Raw genomic sequence first — 15507 nt, 5'->3', positions numbered from 1 at the left:
ATTTATTGTTTCATTTTTTTAAAGATAGATCTAGCTTGACCGTTTTCCTGTAATCTATGGGTAATAAACTAAATATTTTCAAAAGACAGACTTTCAGGAGATAAGGGATAAGTAGTTATCAATAATTAATAAAAAGTTTAATGGCTGTTGTTACATCAAATTGTGTAATATTTTCTCTAATGTTAATATCCAGAGAAGATAATGGTAACTACCTACGTTTGTTAGAAGAAACGGTCGTTCACTATCATCTTAACCTTTTCGACGCCGTGTCAAACACAAAAGCTGTCACTCGGACGCCACGTCACCGAAGTGTCAAAACTGAAATTGAACTTTATGCATATGCACGTAGGTCTATGTTGCTCTGTGGTCTGTGACCGATTAATCCGTCTTTGGCGTTGGACCTGCGGTGCGGATATATCGGTCATTGGCGTCCAAAAGGTTAAATTACGCCATACTTCACTGCATAAACACCAGTTGCAATTGACTGAAAATAGTCCGTACCTAATTCATATTTTTAAGTTCCTAATTCACCCTTTGATATTAAACAATTATCAAATTTAATTACGCTACAAATTAATGTTGTTGAACGTGTCCCCTAATTTCATTGAAAACCGAGTCAACGGTGCGTGCCGAGCCACTGCAACATCCGCTATTTGTCTATGCGACAATAGATAGGTACCAAGTTGCAGCAACAGTTAATAAACCACAGTAAAAGCGTTTTGAAGCCAAGGACAAAATTAAAACAAGGGGACGGTCCGGGCCCGGGACGAGGCGTCTGACGCTTCAGTTTTCTACCTCTTCGTGTGCCGAATTACGGCAGCGGGAGGATAAAGAAGCATCACGTGATCACCGATCACCTGTCATAGAAAACGAAGTCGGAAGTCTCGGCGCGGGCCCGGACCATGCTAGCGTGAGTTATCCTTTAATCGGTTATTAGAAAACCTAAAGTGTACCTAATTTCAGCTTTTTTAATGAATGTCTACTAAAACAGAACACTTTAAGCGCCCAGCATCGTCTAACTGCCCGCTGAAGTAACCATAAACAGATGCAGTTTATTTCGAGATGTCCTTTTACTATTTTTATTTAACGACCGAAATGCCCACAGGAAGGCGTAATTAATGGAACAGCATTAACAGATAGTTTTAGAGTTAAAAACGGAAGCGAAAATATCATAACACGTATTATTTATACCTTTAATTCATTTTTATCATGGTTTCGATATATCTTTCAGAAATACAAATCGATAATGGGCAGATGCTTTTTATAAATATCTAGAACGACATAATTTGTAATATTTCTATATAGGTACACCCATATATAATTACTATAATACGTTGCTAACATAAAATATCAAACACGCAATAAAGTTATACGGGTATGGCCTGTAATATGAGCAAAAAATTAAACTGTAGGCTGTACTCGTCATACTGACAAACATTTGTTCAGCGAGTTTTAAAAATAACTTGTGGTTTGATTTTTAATACACTTTAAAGTTTATTCTAAGACGCAATGTATTGCGAATTTTGTTATGTTTAAGGCGTGACAAGCAACAACGTCAATCACAATGACATGGCGTGGCGATGGCGTCCATTGAAGATAATATTTATTTTGTATGAAAAATAGGGAGTCTAAATAATTCATAATTTTTAAAAGTTGTTGAACAAAAGTGTCACCGTTTGAGGAGTACAATCTATGTTTTAATTATTTGCTCGTGTTACAGGCCACACCCGGTATTACAGAGCGGAAAACTTAAATGCTTAACCTGATTGCTGGAGACTAAGTAGATAGGTAATAAAATATTACAGTCCACCGCTCATTAGGTACTAAAATCGTACTTAATGCTCTAGGGCTATTTAGACTATCAAATGAAAGAAATAGTAGATATATTTAATTTGTCTAGATTAATATACCTACAGTAACACAGTCACACATGTGATACAAAAAATATATATTGAAGTTAGTACTTAAATACGTGGTTTTAGTGTTTACTTTAATCAATATAGGCATAGGTAAGTACCTACTTAATAAACATAAAAAACCTTTAACTTGTAAGATTACTTAAATTGCAATTGTATAAATTTTAGCCTACAGCCCTTTTACTTACCTATTTAACCACTTAAGATGTGAATCACGTCGAAAAAATCCCAGAAGATAAATAAAAATACGCAATCCGTTGCTGTTATTCTATTTGTTCCCCTTAACTTTCGAAACACGTTTGGTTCCCTGCGCATATAAAAATGCAAAGTAGAAAATGTAGGCAAGTGCCTAATGCAAATTTTATCTTTTGTATTTTTTTCTCTCTCTTTTTTGGTAGGTAACTACTTTGTATTTCAGTTTCATTTAATTTGCAAACGCCACTGTTCTCCCGTTTTTCTGAACTTTCCTTTTTAAAGAAACGGGAAAATGTAATTCGTTTTTAAGTAAGTAAGTAAGTAATCATTTATTGTCAGATTATGCAATATCAGTATACAGATGTTACAATATTATTTGATTAGAGAGTGTCACAATCAACCGGTTTACGGTATACAATGTCCTTATTCCTAAAATACATATAGTACAGTTCAAATAACCTTAAGTTTAAACTAAAAAATGTCTAAGGTACAAAATACATATAATATAAAAAAAAAAACTATTCAACCCTACAATCATAATATTATAAAGCAACATTATTGTTTATCACCTACTAGCTATATTATTAATTACTATGTCAATTAAATATTATTATAATTTACATTGTTATTAAGGTCAATATTCATAAGATAGGTATCATTCACATGTCAAGCGTTAGAATTGTTCTATCTTGAGAAAAAAATCATTGATATTGTAAAAACATTCAGTTAGGAGAAAGGATCTTAACTTGGAGAAAAATTTGTTGTTTGGCAACTCTGTCCATGACATAGGAAGTGCATTATAAATACGAACAGCCAAGTAGTAGCAATTTTTCTTACTCACTTCTAATTTACATTTTGGGACTACTAAAGCTTTATGTGTGACTGTGCGCTTTCCAATGTTACATTTCTGATCAAATAATTCTAAATTGCATTTAACGAATTTACATATCTCTAAGATGTATAAGCTCGGAACTGTCAGGATTCCATACTGTTTAAACAACGGCCTACATGACTCTGACCACTTGACCCCCGCTATAGCCCTAACACATTTTTTTTGTGCTATGAAAGCTTGTTTTACATTTGTGCCATTACCCCATAATACTATTCCATAACGAAGTGCAGAAGCAACATAGCTATGATAAACGAGTAGCGCAGTTTTGTCTGAAGTAGATATGAGCGCCGCGCCGGCGCGCCGCCGCCGCCGACGAAATTTTCGCGTCGCCGCCGCCGACGCTGCGCTATCGGCGTAGCATCGGCGTGACCTTGTTAGGTACTACTACTTTCAGAATCAGATAATATACATTTTAACTAGTTTAGATCATTAACGGTGCCACTTCGAATAGCTTATAGACATTCAAAAGGTATTTTAGGCCCATATCATTCAAAAATATCGAAGATAAATTCAAACTTTTCTGTCTAGTAACCGCGCTACTAGTTTTAGGACAACGAAATTACAAATTTTGCCAGCTGGTTAGCTCATCCGACATTTACCGTGAAATTAATCATTGCAAGCATGGTCGAATGTTTTTAAAAGGTGTAAAAAGTAGGGATGTACGGACTAGTCGGGAAAGCCGACTATCCGGCCACATTTGTAGTCGGCAAAAATGGCCGTTTAGTCGGCACTTTATTAGTGAAAGAAAAACAGAAAAAAAGAAATCATCAGTCAATATTTACCATATGTTTTATGCCTATTTTACTAAAATAACTATTTAAGCTGCAAACGAAAACTTTTTTTGCATAGATTTGACCGTTTGATCGTTATCGTATGTTGGTGGGCTGGTGTTTTCCTCTATAGGTCAATCTTAACTTTACTGATTCTCGTGTAGTTTCATGTGCAAGTTAAATAATTTTATTACCATTCAGTTTTTTTTAATGGTGGAGCCATGGGGAACTTCATATTAATATTATTGCAAAATTTAGAGACTTAGACAGGGCAGGTTGCTCGTAAAGACGCTGACCACAGGGGATAGGCTCTTAACTGCCGACTACGTACGGGAAATAGAGCCTTGGAAATACCTCCTACAAGCTGTACCTACTGGCAGTCTGCTCAGGATCGCAAAATAAAGGAAATAGAGAAATTGAACGAGGATTCTTGTGATAGGTCTTTGAACCTGTAAAGAACACCTTTTAGCCAAGCTAATCTAATACCCTTAAACGAGCAATTCTTGTTTATTTATTTATATGTACATATATTTATTTATATATATATCGATTACCGATGGTCCTAAAGGCGGTGGGCGCGTGGGGTAGTATCTCGATGTATTACTTCACAGCTAAACCAGTATGCTACCATGCTACCAGTGCATGAAATAAACCTTAGGACTCGTTAACCATACTAGTGCCTACTATATTTCAGAACTAAATGATGAAAAGAACTAATTGCTATTAGAATGTTGACTGGTTAAAATGAGAATGAAAAGATCACATGAAACCGTTCAAATCTTAATTCAAGTCAAGCTAGGCCGGCTCCAACCCTACGCCTCTGACATGAGAAGATTTAGCCCTATATGGGACCGGCAACAAACTCAGAGGGACAAATCTTTTCAAAACAACACATAACACATCCTTTCTTTATTTCACAAAAGTAAGCTTCTAATGAAACATAAGAAATCAAAATGACACTTGAAATAAAACACTTAGCTAAATGGTTAAAGAACGCGGGATTCTATAAGCTATCAGAATAATCCTTCAGGTATAAACCTTCAGGAACGTAGCGAGTTAGGCACGAGGTTGGCTAACGAGTACGTCCGATCTCTAGCGCGGTCCGATCAAGAAGAACTACCAGCGGCGGAGCCTCTCCGCTCCCGCCTCAGTCAAGTTGGCAAACCTGCTCGACCAGTCTACCAACATACCGACAAAAACGCCAACTCGTGCCTACGCTCACTCGAGAGAAACCTCTCGACGTTCCAAAGCCTTCTACCTGACATCTCAGTTCAACAACACGCCAATAGATGGCGTTACTCTCTACGCAACTTTATTTCAACAATGCGCCAATTGACGGAGTTACTCTCTACACAACTTTATTTATTTTGTTACAACCAAATAATACGTAGCTCAACATTGCTAATCGATTTTATACAGGCGTCTAAAATAATGAACTATAACGCTGCAATACGTCTTTCTGGTGTCAGGGTCCGACATATATATTTCGGGGACCTCGAAAACGGCTTAAACGATTTCGATGAAATTTGCTACATGGGGGTTTTCGGGGGCAATAAATCGATCTAGCTAGGTCTTATCTCTGTTTTTATATGTTTTACGAGCAAAGCTTGGTCTCCCAGATGTTATGATGAATAGCGCAACCAAAGGAGCAAAACTATTGGTTTTCACCTGAACTTATACGAAACTAATGATCCGGCCCACTAGCCGACCGACTAATCGGCCATTCGTGCGCCGATTAGTCGGCTAGTCGGCCAAATCAATAGTCGGTACATCACTAGTAAAAACGGGTAAATTTCAGATAGGTATTAAGCGTGAAAACGTCCAAAGGTCCGGCCGTTGGGTTAGCACGAAAGGGCGTCGGAAACAAACGGGTCTCATTTAAACTTGGCCATTGTTCAAATTTCAAGCTTTGCGAGAGCATTGAAAGATTGATCTGCGAGAGATCGCAGCTCAATCTTTGGCCTCGCATCGCTCGCATGGAAGTATACCGCTATCTGAACCTACAAGTTTTCGGCTCTGTTTGGAGCTCAACTTTCGGCCTCGCTTTTAAAATGCTTGGTCATTGGTTTTTGTCCGATCTTAGCTCCGCTGCAGCACGGCCTTTGGCCTCGCACGGATGCGCCTGCATCTCCAAGTTTTTAACACAATGGCCTCGGTCTTTATCGGCCTATCGGCATTCCTGATGATACAGTCAATCCGCTACTTTTTACTTAGCACAAAAGGGCCTACGCCGGCTAGGGCCTCACCAAGATTATAAGACCGGCTCTGATACCGTGCGATACTGTTTTTACTATATAAAACTATTTTCGAACCTTTATTCAATAAATTATCGTTGAAATTGAAAAATGCACTTATTTTATAACTTTCTTACAGCAAAAACATGTTTTTCCGGTAAAATTTTGGTTTGAATTATATTTCATTAATCAAAGGAGTTTCAAGGCCACGCCGCCGATTCGCCGCCGCCGCCGACCGATTTAGATCGGCGCGCCGCCGCCGGCTTAATGCCTATCGGCGCTCATATCTAGTCTGAAGTCATTCGCTTCAGTTTTTTTATGGCATAAATAAATTTATTAATTTTAGTGGAAAATACGTCGATTTGTTGTTTCCAATTTAAATACTGGTCTACATCAATGCCTAGGAAAATTGTATGTGCTACTTCTTCGATTTGCTCAGTGCCCATTTTTATATTTAATGGCATCATTTTACTATTTCTTGTAGCAAATCGAACTAGTTTAGTTTTTGAAGCATTCATACATAGACCATTCCGATTTAACCAATCACCTACATCAATCAGAGTAGCATTTATGTTCTCTTTCAGGTCATTGTCGTTTTTACCTCTAATAACTATCGTTGTATCATCTGCAAACAAAAGGCACCGGTGTTTAATACAGGTAGGAAAATCGTTTATATAGAGCAAGAATAGGAGTGGCCCTAATATGCTGCCCTGCGGTACCCCACTGTGGTTCATACGTGAAGCAGAGTCGACAGTTAACTTAGAATTATCGGTCGAAGATGTATATTGAACCCTAGTTATTTGGTGACGGTCTGATAAATAGCTATGAAGCCATCTCAATGCGGGCCCTCTTATGCCATATTTTTCTATTTTTTTAAGTATAATTGAATGATCTACGAAATCGAAAGCTTTACTTAAATCCAAGAATAAGCCTACAACCATGTCGTTTGCTTCTAATGAATCCAGTACATTGCAAACTAAATTAAATGCAGCATGTGTAGTTGATTTCCCTTTACGGAAACCACTTTGTTCTGAGCAGAGGATGCGATTTTTATTTAAGTATTTTAAAACCCTTCCGTACATGACCTTTTCAAAAACTTTTGATATAACTGGCAAAAGCGCTACCGGTCTATAGTTGTTTTTATCTGTCGTTTTCCCTTTCTTGAATAAAGGCTTTATAATTGCTAACTTGAGCTTGCTAGGAAAATGGCCTTGTTCTAATGACAGATTTACAACATGAGCTAACGGCACCGCTATTTCATTGGCTATAGTTTTAAGCGCCTTAACATTAATGTTGTCGATTCCAGCGGATCTCGTATTCTTCAGGGTTTTTATTAATTTGGCTATTTCATGAGGATCCGTAGGCTCAATAAAAATTGATTTTTCAACCCTATCCAAAGAACAAAAATAATGTTTATTTGGATTACTATTTTGGGTTATATCTATGAAAAAATTATTGAAAGCATCAGCAATTTTTTGAGGATCGGTCAATAAGCTATTGTCATGTTCTATCGCCTTAATCTCTGTTGAATTTGTAGACCGGCCTGTGTAAGATTTAATAATATCCCATGTAGCTATACCTTTATTCTCCGCATTATTCAATATGTTAGTGAAATGATTCCTTTTTGCTGTCTCAAAACAATGTTTTAGGTGTTTAGAGTATTTTCTGAATAGTAACTTGTAATGGTCGGCTCCACATTTATTTTTATTCTTGTAAAAGAGAAATCTCAACTTACTCTTAGTTTTGCAACTTTTCCGCAACCCTTTAGTTATCCATTGCAGTTGTTTATCTTTTACTATCCGTATTTTTATGACCGGGAAACATAGGTTGAAGTATAGTGAAATGGTTTCGTGTAATAACCCAAATGATTCTTCCACATTTTTGGACGCCAATACGTCGTTAAAAGTTAAGCTACCTATACATTGTTGGAATTTTTGCATGTTATGGTCACAGAACTTGCTAATTAATGATAAGTAGGTAGGTACCTACTTCAGTAGGTATAATTGTATAGGTACTTAAGTAGTTTTTTTTTTTCAATTTTCGAGCTACATTTTAACGCATCAAAGAATTTCAATTCTAAAAAATAAACCATAAGTAATACATATATAAGTTTATCAGTTTAGATGCGACTACTATGCTCGTTTTACGGAAAATATTTTCATAAGAAATTCGCATAGGTACAAAACAAAAATAAATTTTGCATGTTAATGATAGGGACCTAAGAAGGTGGTTTAGAGTCTTTTAAAAAATGTTAGCTATTGTTAGGTAAGTAGTTGTTATGAACTATTTTGAGGATATTTCAAGAAAACCCGCTTGTACAGTATCTAGGCCACCTGTCAACGTTTCCCTCTGGTTCCTGTCGTTGACAATCTACCTAGTGCACGAATTTTGCCTCGTCCGTGTTTTAAACTAATAATAGGTAGATATTTGTTGGTAGACAACAGCGATTATGAACAACTATAGATCAATAAAGTTACGTAGTTAAAACAATTAAATTAAATACCAATAAAAAATTGCCACCCACTGGTATCAATATAACCTATGATAACTCTTTAAAACTGAGATTTATAACTTACTAACAACGTAATTAAAAATATTTAACAACGTAATTAAAAATATTTAATATCTCAATAGTCACTTGTTTAAAACGTTCAATTCGACACTATTTACAGACGTTCGAGTATATAAATAGTGCGCTAACTGCTCTATTCTACGTAGGTAGAGTTAGACCAAGAAAAGTCTGCAGCGATATTGATAGCCCACGCAGTGCAAGTGTTATTTATACGTCATAATTTCATAGAAGTTTTACGTTTAAAATAACACTTGCACTGCGTGGGCTAACAAAATCGCTGCAGACTTTTCTTGGTCTAACTCTATCTACATACATATATGTAAGTATGCAAAAGCCTAAAGTGTTATTGTGTCTACTACTTACCTATGACCCACATCTATTTGGGCTGTTTTTCTGTGAAAAGTCTTCTAGCAAAAAGTGATAACACCACCTAGCTACATATAAGTCATTACCTGAGAACCATTGTCTTTTTTGACATGGAACGCATAGAGATAATTGATAAGTAATTGTTTTTTGCCGCAACCCGTTTCTGCGTCCATATCGGAATGTCCGAGATCGTGAAATGCCACCCGACATCGCCCCGACAGGCTACTTATTTATAAACAGTTTAACACACAATTTTACACTCCAATTGTACTATAGTACTGAGTGGTTTGGTACACGGGCAGTACTAGGTATACATTTAAACGTTGTGAACCGACCTTTTTGGTCGATTTGTAAATAAATACAGAACCGTTCTCACGCACCGACACACCCAACTTCAGCTTGTCAATTACTTCAACAACAGCACCATAAAAAAGGAAACCGACATCAAAAAGGGTAAAATCAAATATTATCTCCTATTACTATATATGCGCTAGAAACTGATATGTTTGAAGTTGGTGCCAAGCCTTAGGACCTTCATATAGCCCCAATAAGAATTTTCAACAGGCTCCCAAAAGCAATACCGAGAGAGCTAAAATACGATTGGCAGCTGGAAAACTTATTAAACAAGTAGGTAGGTGTTTCTATTTTATACTAGAATATTTTGATAATAATAAATACCAAAATAGGCATAACTACTTACTAATTTCTTTGTAAGTACCTATATACTGTAACATGTATACGATACATCTGTATCCCAACAAGGCCTAGTTTCGTAGTTTCTCCTCTGGGTTGGAAGGTCAGATGGCAGTCGCTTTCGAAAAAACTAGTGCCTACGCCAATTCTCGGGATTTTTGCCAAGGCTCCCATGAGCCGTGGCAAAAAGCCAGGATAACGCGAGGAAGATGATGATGACATCTGTATCCACAAATGATACATCTGTATGAAAACCAATGTGATAGAAATAAACAATTAGGTATATGTTATAAATAACATATGGAACTAATTTTTAAACGTAGTAAGTACAATGCAGGTTAATTATAGAACGACATATAAATAGCTTTCTAAGCTGTAATGATTACTCATACTTAGTCCTCATAGTGAATGACTGACGTGAAAAGATTATTCACAATCTTGGTACTTACCTAACGCACCTTACCATACTGAACGCAGACTAACGGCCCGATTCGAACTTTAAGATACGTCATATATTACGACTAGATACCTATGATATGGATTAGATATGTCAGTGTCAAAAGTGACATTTCTTCAAACAAAAACGTCACTTTTGACAGTGACATTTGTAATCCATATCGTACAGGTAATATTTGACGTATCTTAAAGTTCGAATCGGGCCGTTAGCTTAGTATCTGTGGTTAAGTACCTGTGATATGTATTGGCATAAATCGGCTCAGTGCTCCAGCCGCTAAGCACTGGCGCCACGCTACTCCTGCCGCTCCTGTTGGGGGTTTTCGAGGCATATCTGGAATAGCGGTGCGGATGATGAACTCCTGACTGAGTCGTTTTGCATTCTGCATCTATTTCAGTCGCGCCGGCCGCATGCCCAGTGACGCGTCAAACTATGTGCGTGCAAAATTTAATAAAAAGTGCACATTATTTTGCATTCCTTATTGACATTAACTTATGGCCGACGAAACTGAGGTAACATTTATAAATTATTAAGATTTACTTCGCTAACATCGCCTGGGGTATTTCTCCACTCGCTCCCGTATAAACATTGACTCACGCTCGAAACCGGACATTGGGAGCACTATATTTACTTCAACGGAAATCTCCAATTAACTATCCCTTTTACGTTCCACTATTTTACTACGTTCGGTCAAAATCAGGTAAAGGGTGGAATGTTTATTGCTCACCTTTTACCGCCAAAAGTACGAGTAAATGAGAAATAGTTCCTTTGAACACCTGCTCCTGATGCTTTATAACTCCTTAGTCAGGTACTAATACCCATGAATAAGCAATTGGTATTGCCAAGGGAACCTGCGCTACATTTACATTGGATCACATAAAACTGCCTCTGCGTACTAAACCCTAATTATTTTATGTATATTATATCACTTAAGCGACTTTATGATTATGACCCGTGTGAGTTTGTGTGTAAGTTCATAACGATTGTTTGGTATTGCTTTTAGTAATTATTGTTTTTAAATGTAGGTACCTATTATTGGCAATTTTCGTTACTTTAGTCCGAAGCCATTTCAGGCCTTAGGAACAGCTACAAAAACTTATACCTATGTGACAGCCGGCTGTCAACTATTGAATATAACATGTCGAGCCCTAAAGGTTTACCTTAAAACTTCGTTCCCGAACCTAACGACGTTACGAATTAACTACATAGTAACATCTATGAATTACTTTAAGATAATTTTAGGCACATACTACAAACAGTATTAATATTATAAATTAACTAGATGATAGCCAGACAATATACATAACAGATGCCATACCTGTCTTAATTCTATCTAAGAACGAATAAGTCAACGTTTTTTATAATAGGTACATAAATCATGTCATGTTTTCAGAGACTGTTTGATTTTTTTAGCTGACACACGGCTCACTTCCTGTCTCCGCCGGTGGTGTTTTCCTCTTATTGTAGCTAAATCCAGAAACATAAATTTCCTGGACATTTCCTCGACATCCACTCCATTATGCAAAATTACGTTAACAATGCTTTTCTCCAAAAAACTATAGCCAGCAATTTTTTTTTGCGCTTTGAACTACTGTGTTTTATAATAGGTATTTAACTCCTTAGTCTTTTGTTGAAGATGATTTTATCATACGAATTCAGATATTTCAGTAACAAAGATGAAACGACGCGTAAGCCCTTAAAATACATTGTAAATACCTACTTAACCAATAATATGTCACACGACTGATTATCAAAGACAAGTCACTGCTGATGTTTTAATGGGTATTTACAAGTAAGTAAGTATACTTAAGAGAAACAAATTAAAAATGTAATAAAGTTTATCCACAAGCATCTTGCACGAACACGACCATCGTGGCTACGTACGATCATAGCTCCAATATTTGCGTTATAGCCACGTATTGGCATCTAGTTAATCAGATTATATTAAAGCGACCAGTTAGACAGGATTGGCCGTGGCTCCGTGAGGTGTAATTACATCCTCGGACAAACAAATAAATAAACCTCTCGCTAAGCGATGACAGGATAGTGGCCATGATGAGTCCCACTCGAATTATTCCGACTGCTTACTTTGTCACCCTCATATCTTAGGTATTATTTTCAATGAAAAACCAGCCCTATTGCGTTTAAAATGTGGTTTATATTTTTAACAATGGTTGAATAAGGATAAGCGGTCACGGAAATGAACAGTGGGTTTGCGAGTGCGAGAAACGTGATCAGACACGATGATCCGTCATGCGAGCTAGTTTTAATTGCCAGACGACGCTCGAATTCGATTCTAGGGACGTTGTAATTAAATACTAACTATCTGAAGCCTTATCTGTACGATCCTTTGTTTTATGTTAATAGATCTTTAATAGGTTAGCTATGTAGGTACGATGTACGCGTGTGATATGATATTGTGCATTGTTTTTATTTACTCATATTTACAACATATTAGTAAAGGCGTTAAACTTAACAGTGCTCATTTGCGCAGGATAATAATATTGATTGCGTTTACTGAATTTAATAACAAACTAAAAACATGAAAGTACCTACTAAGTAGTTTACAACATTGCTACCTATTAAAGTAGGTAATTTAGGTACCTACTCCAGTAACTCCAGTTTTAACGTAGGTACCTCAAAATAATTTGCTTTTATACCTGTAAAGGCTCTTTTTATCTTTTTAATTCTCGATGTCTAATATTAAACACGCTGTGCGTTAGATCTACACGCAAATAAAGGCTAATAGTTCAACGAACTTAATCAACAACGCCTATAAAGACCTCTAACTTTTTGTTTGCTCTAACTCCTCTGGCTCTTAACGTTGTTAAGGTAAACAATATGATAAGCAAGTTTTAGTAAGCCACCCGACCAAAGTACAGTCTTGTATTGTTACTCTAAATCAAAGAGCTTCAATGCTTAGTTAATTTTAGCCTTGATATTATACCAGCGAAGCTCTTAAAATATTTTGATGCTGAAGATTTCAGTTTTGCTGCAAAATTCTTGTAAATATCGAATTAAATTACATCTCGGAGATCTATCTGAATGTTCTAAATCTCAGCTTAGTCTGTTATTGACTACTATGGTGGACTCATATGGGGTTCACAATGTCGATAGTTCACAGGGCCACTAGTAAGTAATATTTTAGATTTTTGGTAATCTCTTTCAGGGAAACGCAAAAGACGCGAAGGACTGGAGTTCACCACGGCCGCGGCGCGAGCGACCCGCTGCGTCGCGCCGGATCGATCCCCGCCGCCGCAATATCTGTCTGCTACGTTCACCAAGCATTCTGTTTTCACTGTATTCACTGTAACCTCACCCCTAGCGTATCTTGAACTCAATATCGGGTTGGGAATCCTCGTTTTTATTTGTATTGATTTTACTAGGACTTCATTGAAATCGGTGAAGCACCGCCAAAGAGGGGCTTTTATTTTCGCTAAGGTTAGCAATTTAATCTTTATGCACAAATGTGTTGGTCATTAGTTGTTTAAAAAATGCTGACACAAAAAATGTTCATTTTATTGCTACTATGTACCTATTGGAGTTACTTTATTGGGACATAAAATACAAACCACAGATCATATAATACTAGTACAGATACCCAATCCCATACTAAAAAAGCGCATCGTCCTAAGTATCTTATACTTGTAGCTAATTTTTTAGTTCACAGTGACAAACTAGATGGCGCATGGAGCTAACAAAACTCTTACAACAAACATGAGTTGAAATAGCGTCGAAACACCTCTTTTGCGACATCTGTTGTAGCTTTCACGCACTAAACCTACATATCACATTCATTTTAAGGTTCATTGTTACTAGATGGCGTTTCAGAAATCGGCGACAAAATTAAAATCTATTTACATACTTTAAGTCAATTTACGATTATGAAATCAATTTGACATTTTTGTTTTTTTGGTTACATTTTTTGTATTGTAAATAGAAGTTTGATTGGGTACTTTAGTAAGGGGTCAAAGTTTCCTTACAAATCACAGGTCATGTTCTTATCGCTTACCTTGCTTCGGCACGACGAGCGTTCGAGTAAACCAGCATAACTGTGACTTTGAGATACACAATAATGCATAATCAAAGAGCGACTCTTATGCTGGATTGAAGTTATCTAGTAAGTACCTACGCATCACGTTAGGGCAAAAAGAACAAGGCATTGCGGTACGATCAGTTTTAATAAATAATTCTGGGCGCTAAGCGTTGCATTGGTTGCCGTGCACATGGCCTTGAGAGGCCCAAGGTTGCGCCGATACAAACTATTTGAAACGTTCGTTAAATAAAATCGTAAGTAAAAAGTATGCGCATATTAAATTAAAAATGTATATTGCTACCTAGATATATAATTATAACGCGGTATTGTCTTCGATTTATTATCAAATAGAAAAGACCATGACCATTTTGTGTCAAAAAGGAAAGGCCAACACTTACAACAAATACCTAAATACCTATGGAAATGTCTCCTTAGACAGTTTACACACTCTTGCGGTTTCAGTATGTGGGTATAGTGTCATAAGCGCTTAATACCTAATCCCAATTTCAAGTGAAATAATCAGTTATCAGGCAAGTCGGTGCCACACGGGGTTAATGACCTCAATCATTCTGCTGATATGGATATGCAAAGGGCATTCCGGGATTCGTGTTATATTTTATATTAGGTACTTCCTACTACAATGTTTCTGATTTTAATAAATTAATGAAATATTTTTATATTACAGTACCCATAATAAATATATTAATGAACGTGGGTGAAGGTTCTAAAATAAACACTAAGCAAATAAATTTAAAATCACAACATGCGAACGTAATGGTCCGAGGAATATAAATAAACATATTTTCTAATAGAAATGGGTTAACAACGAATTCCTTATCATTAAACTCGAAAAGGATACACGACTCAAACAATAGAAAATCTCACAGTGACCTTCGACAAGCCAGGTAGTCGGGTAAATGGTTATTTATCACTTTAGATAAGTATATTTTGAACAACACTATAAGTACTTATTTAAACTTTCACAATTTATTCATGTATTTAAGTTTTAAGATTTACCTCCGAAGTCCGAAGAGGACGGCGTTGACGGCGGCGACGGGGCAACGCCGTCCTCGAAACGTCGGAGGTAAATCTTGAATGACTTATAATTTATACGGAAAATTGAAACAATACGGTTAAAGTGTATCAATGATTTAGGAAAGTTAGGTAAGGTAGGTACCTATTTAATTTGTTATGATATCAAACATCAGAGGGACTACCATAACGAGCGAAATTTAAAGAACTTTCGATGTCGATGATAGGGCCTCCCGAATCAGAAATTAGGTTAGTTTAATTTGTATACCTACCTACTTATTATATGTTTAGTAAGAGGAGGTTCAAAAAAGTAACCTTGACCTTCTTGAGGGGTCGATTTTTTTATA

The 15507-nt window shown here is 36.6% G+C and overlaps 1 long non-coding RNA gene across 1 annotated transcript in view; it reads left to right on the top strand.

Moving 5' to 3' along the window:
- The window catches only part of LOC134789872 (uncharacterized), a 117776-nt gene that overhangs the window by 89 nt on the left and 102180 nt on the right, over nucleotides 1–15507 (top strand). The gene's annotated exons all lie outside the window — the stretch shown is intronic.

Source organism: Cydia splendana, chromosome 4, assembly GCF_910591565.1.
Source record: "Cydia splendana chromosome 4, ilCydSple1.2, whole genome shotgun sequence".
NCBI lineage: Eukaryota > Metazoa > Arthropoda > Insecta > Lepidoptera > Tortricidae > Cydia > Cydia splendana.
Note: the sequence above shows the minus strand (reverse complement) of the source record. Positions and strands in the feature narration are given on the sequence as shown.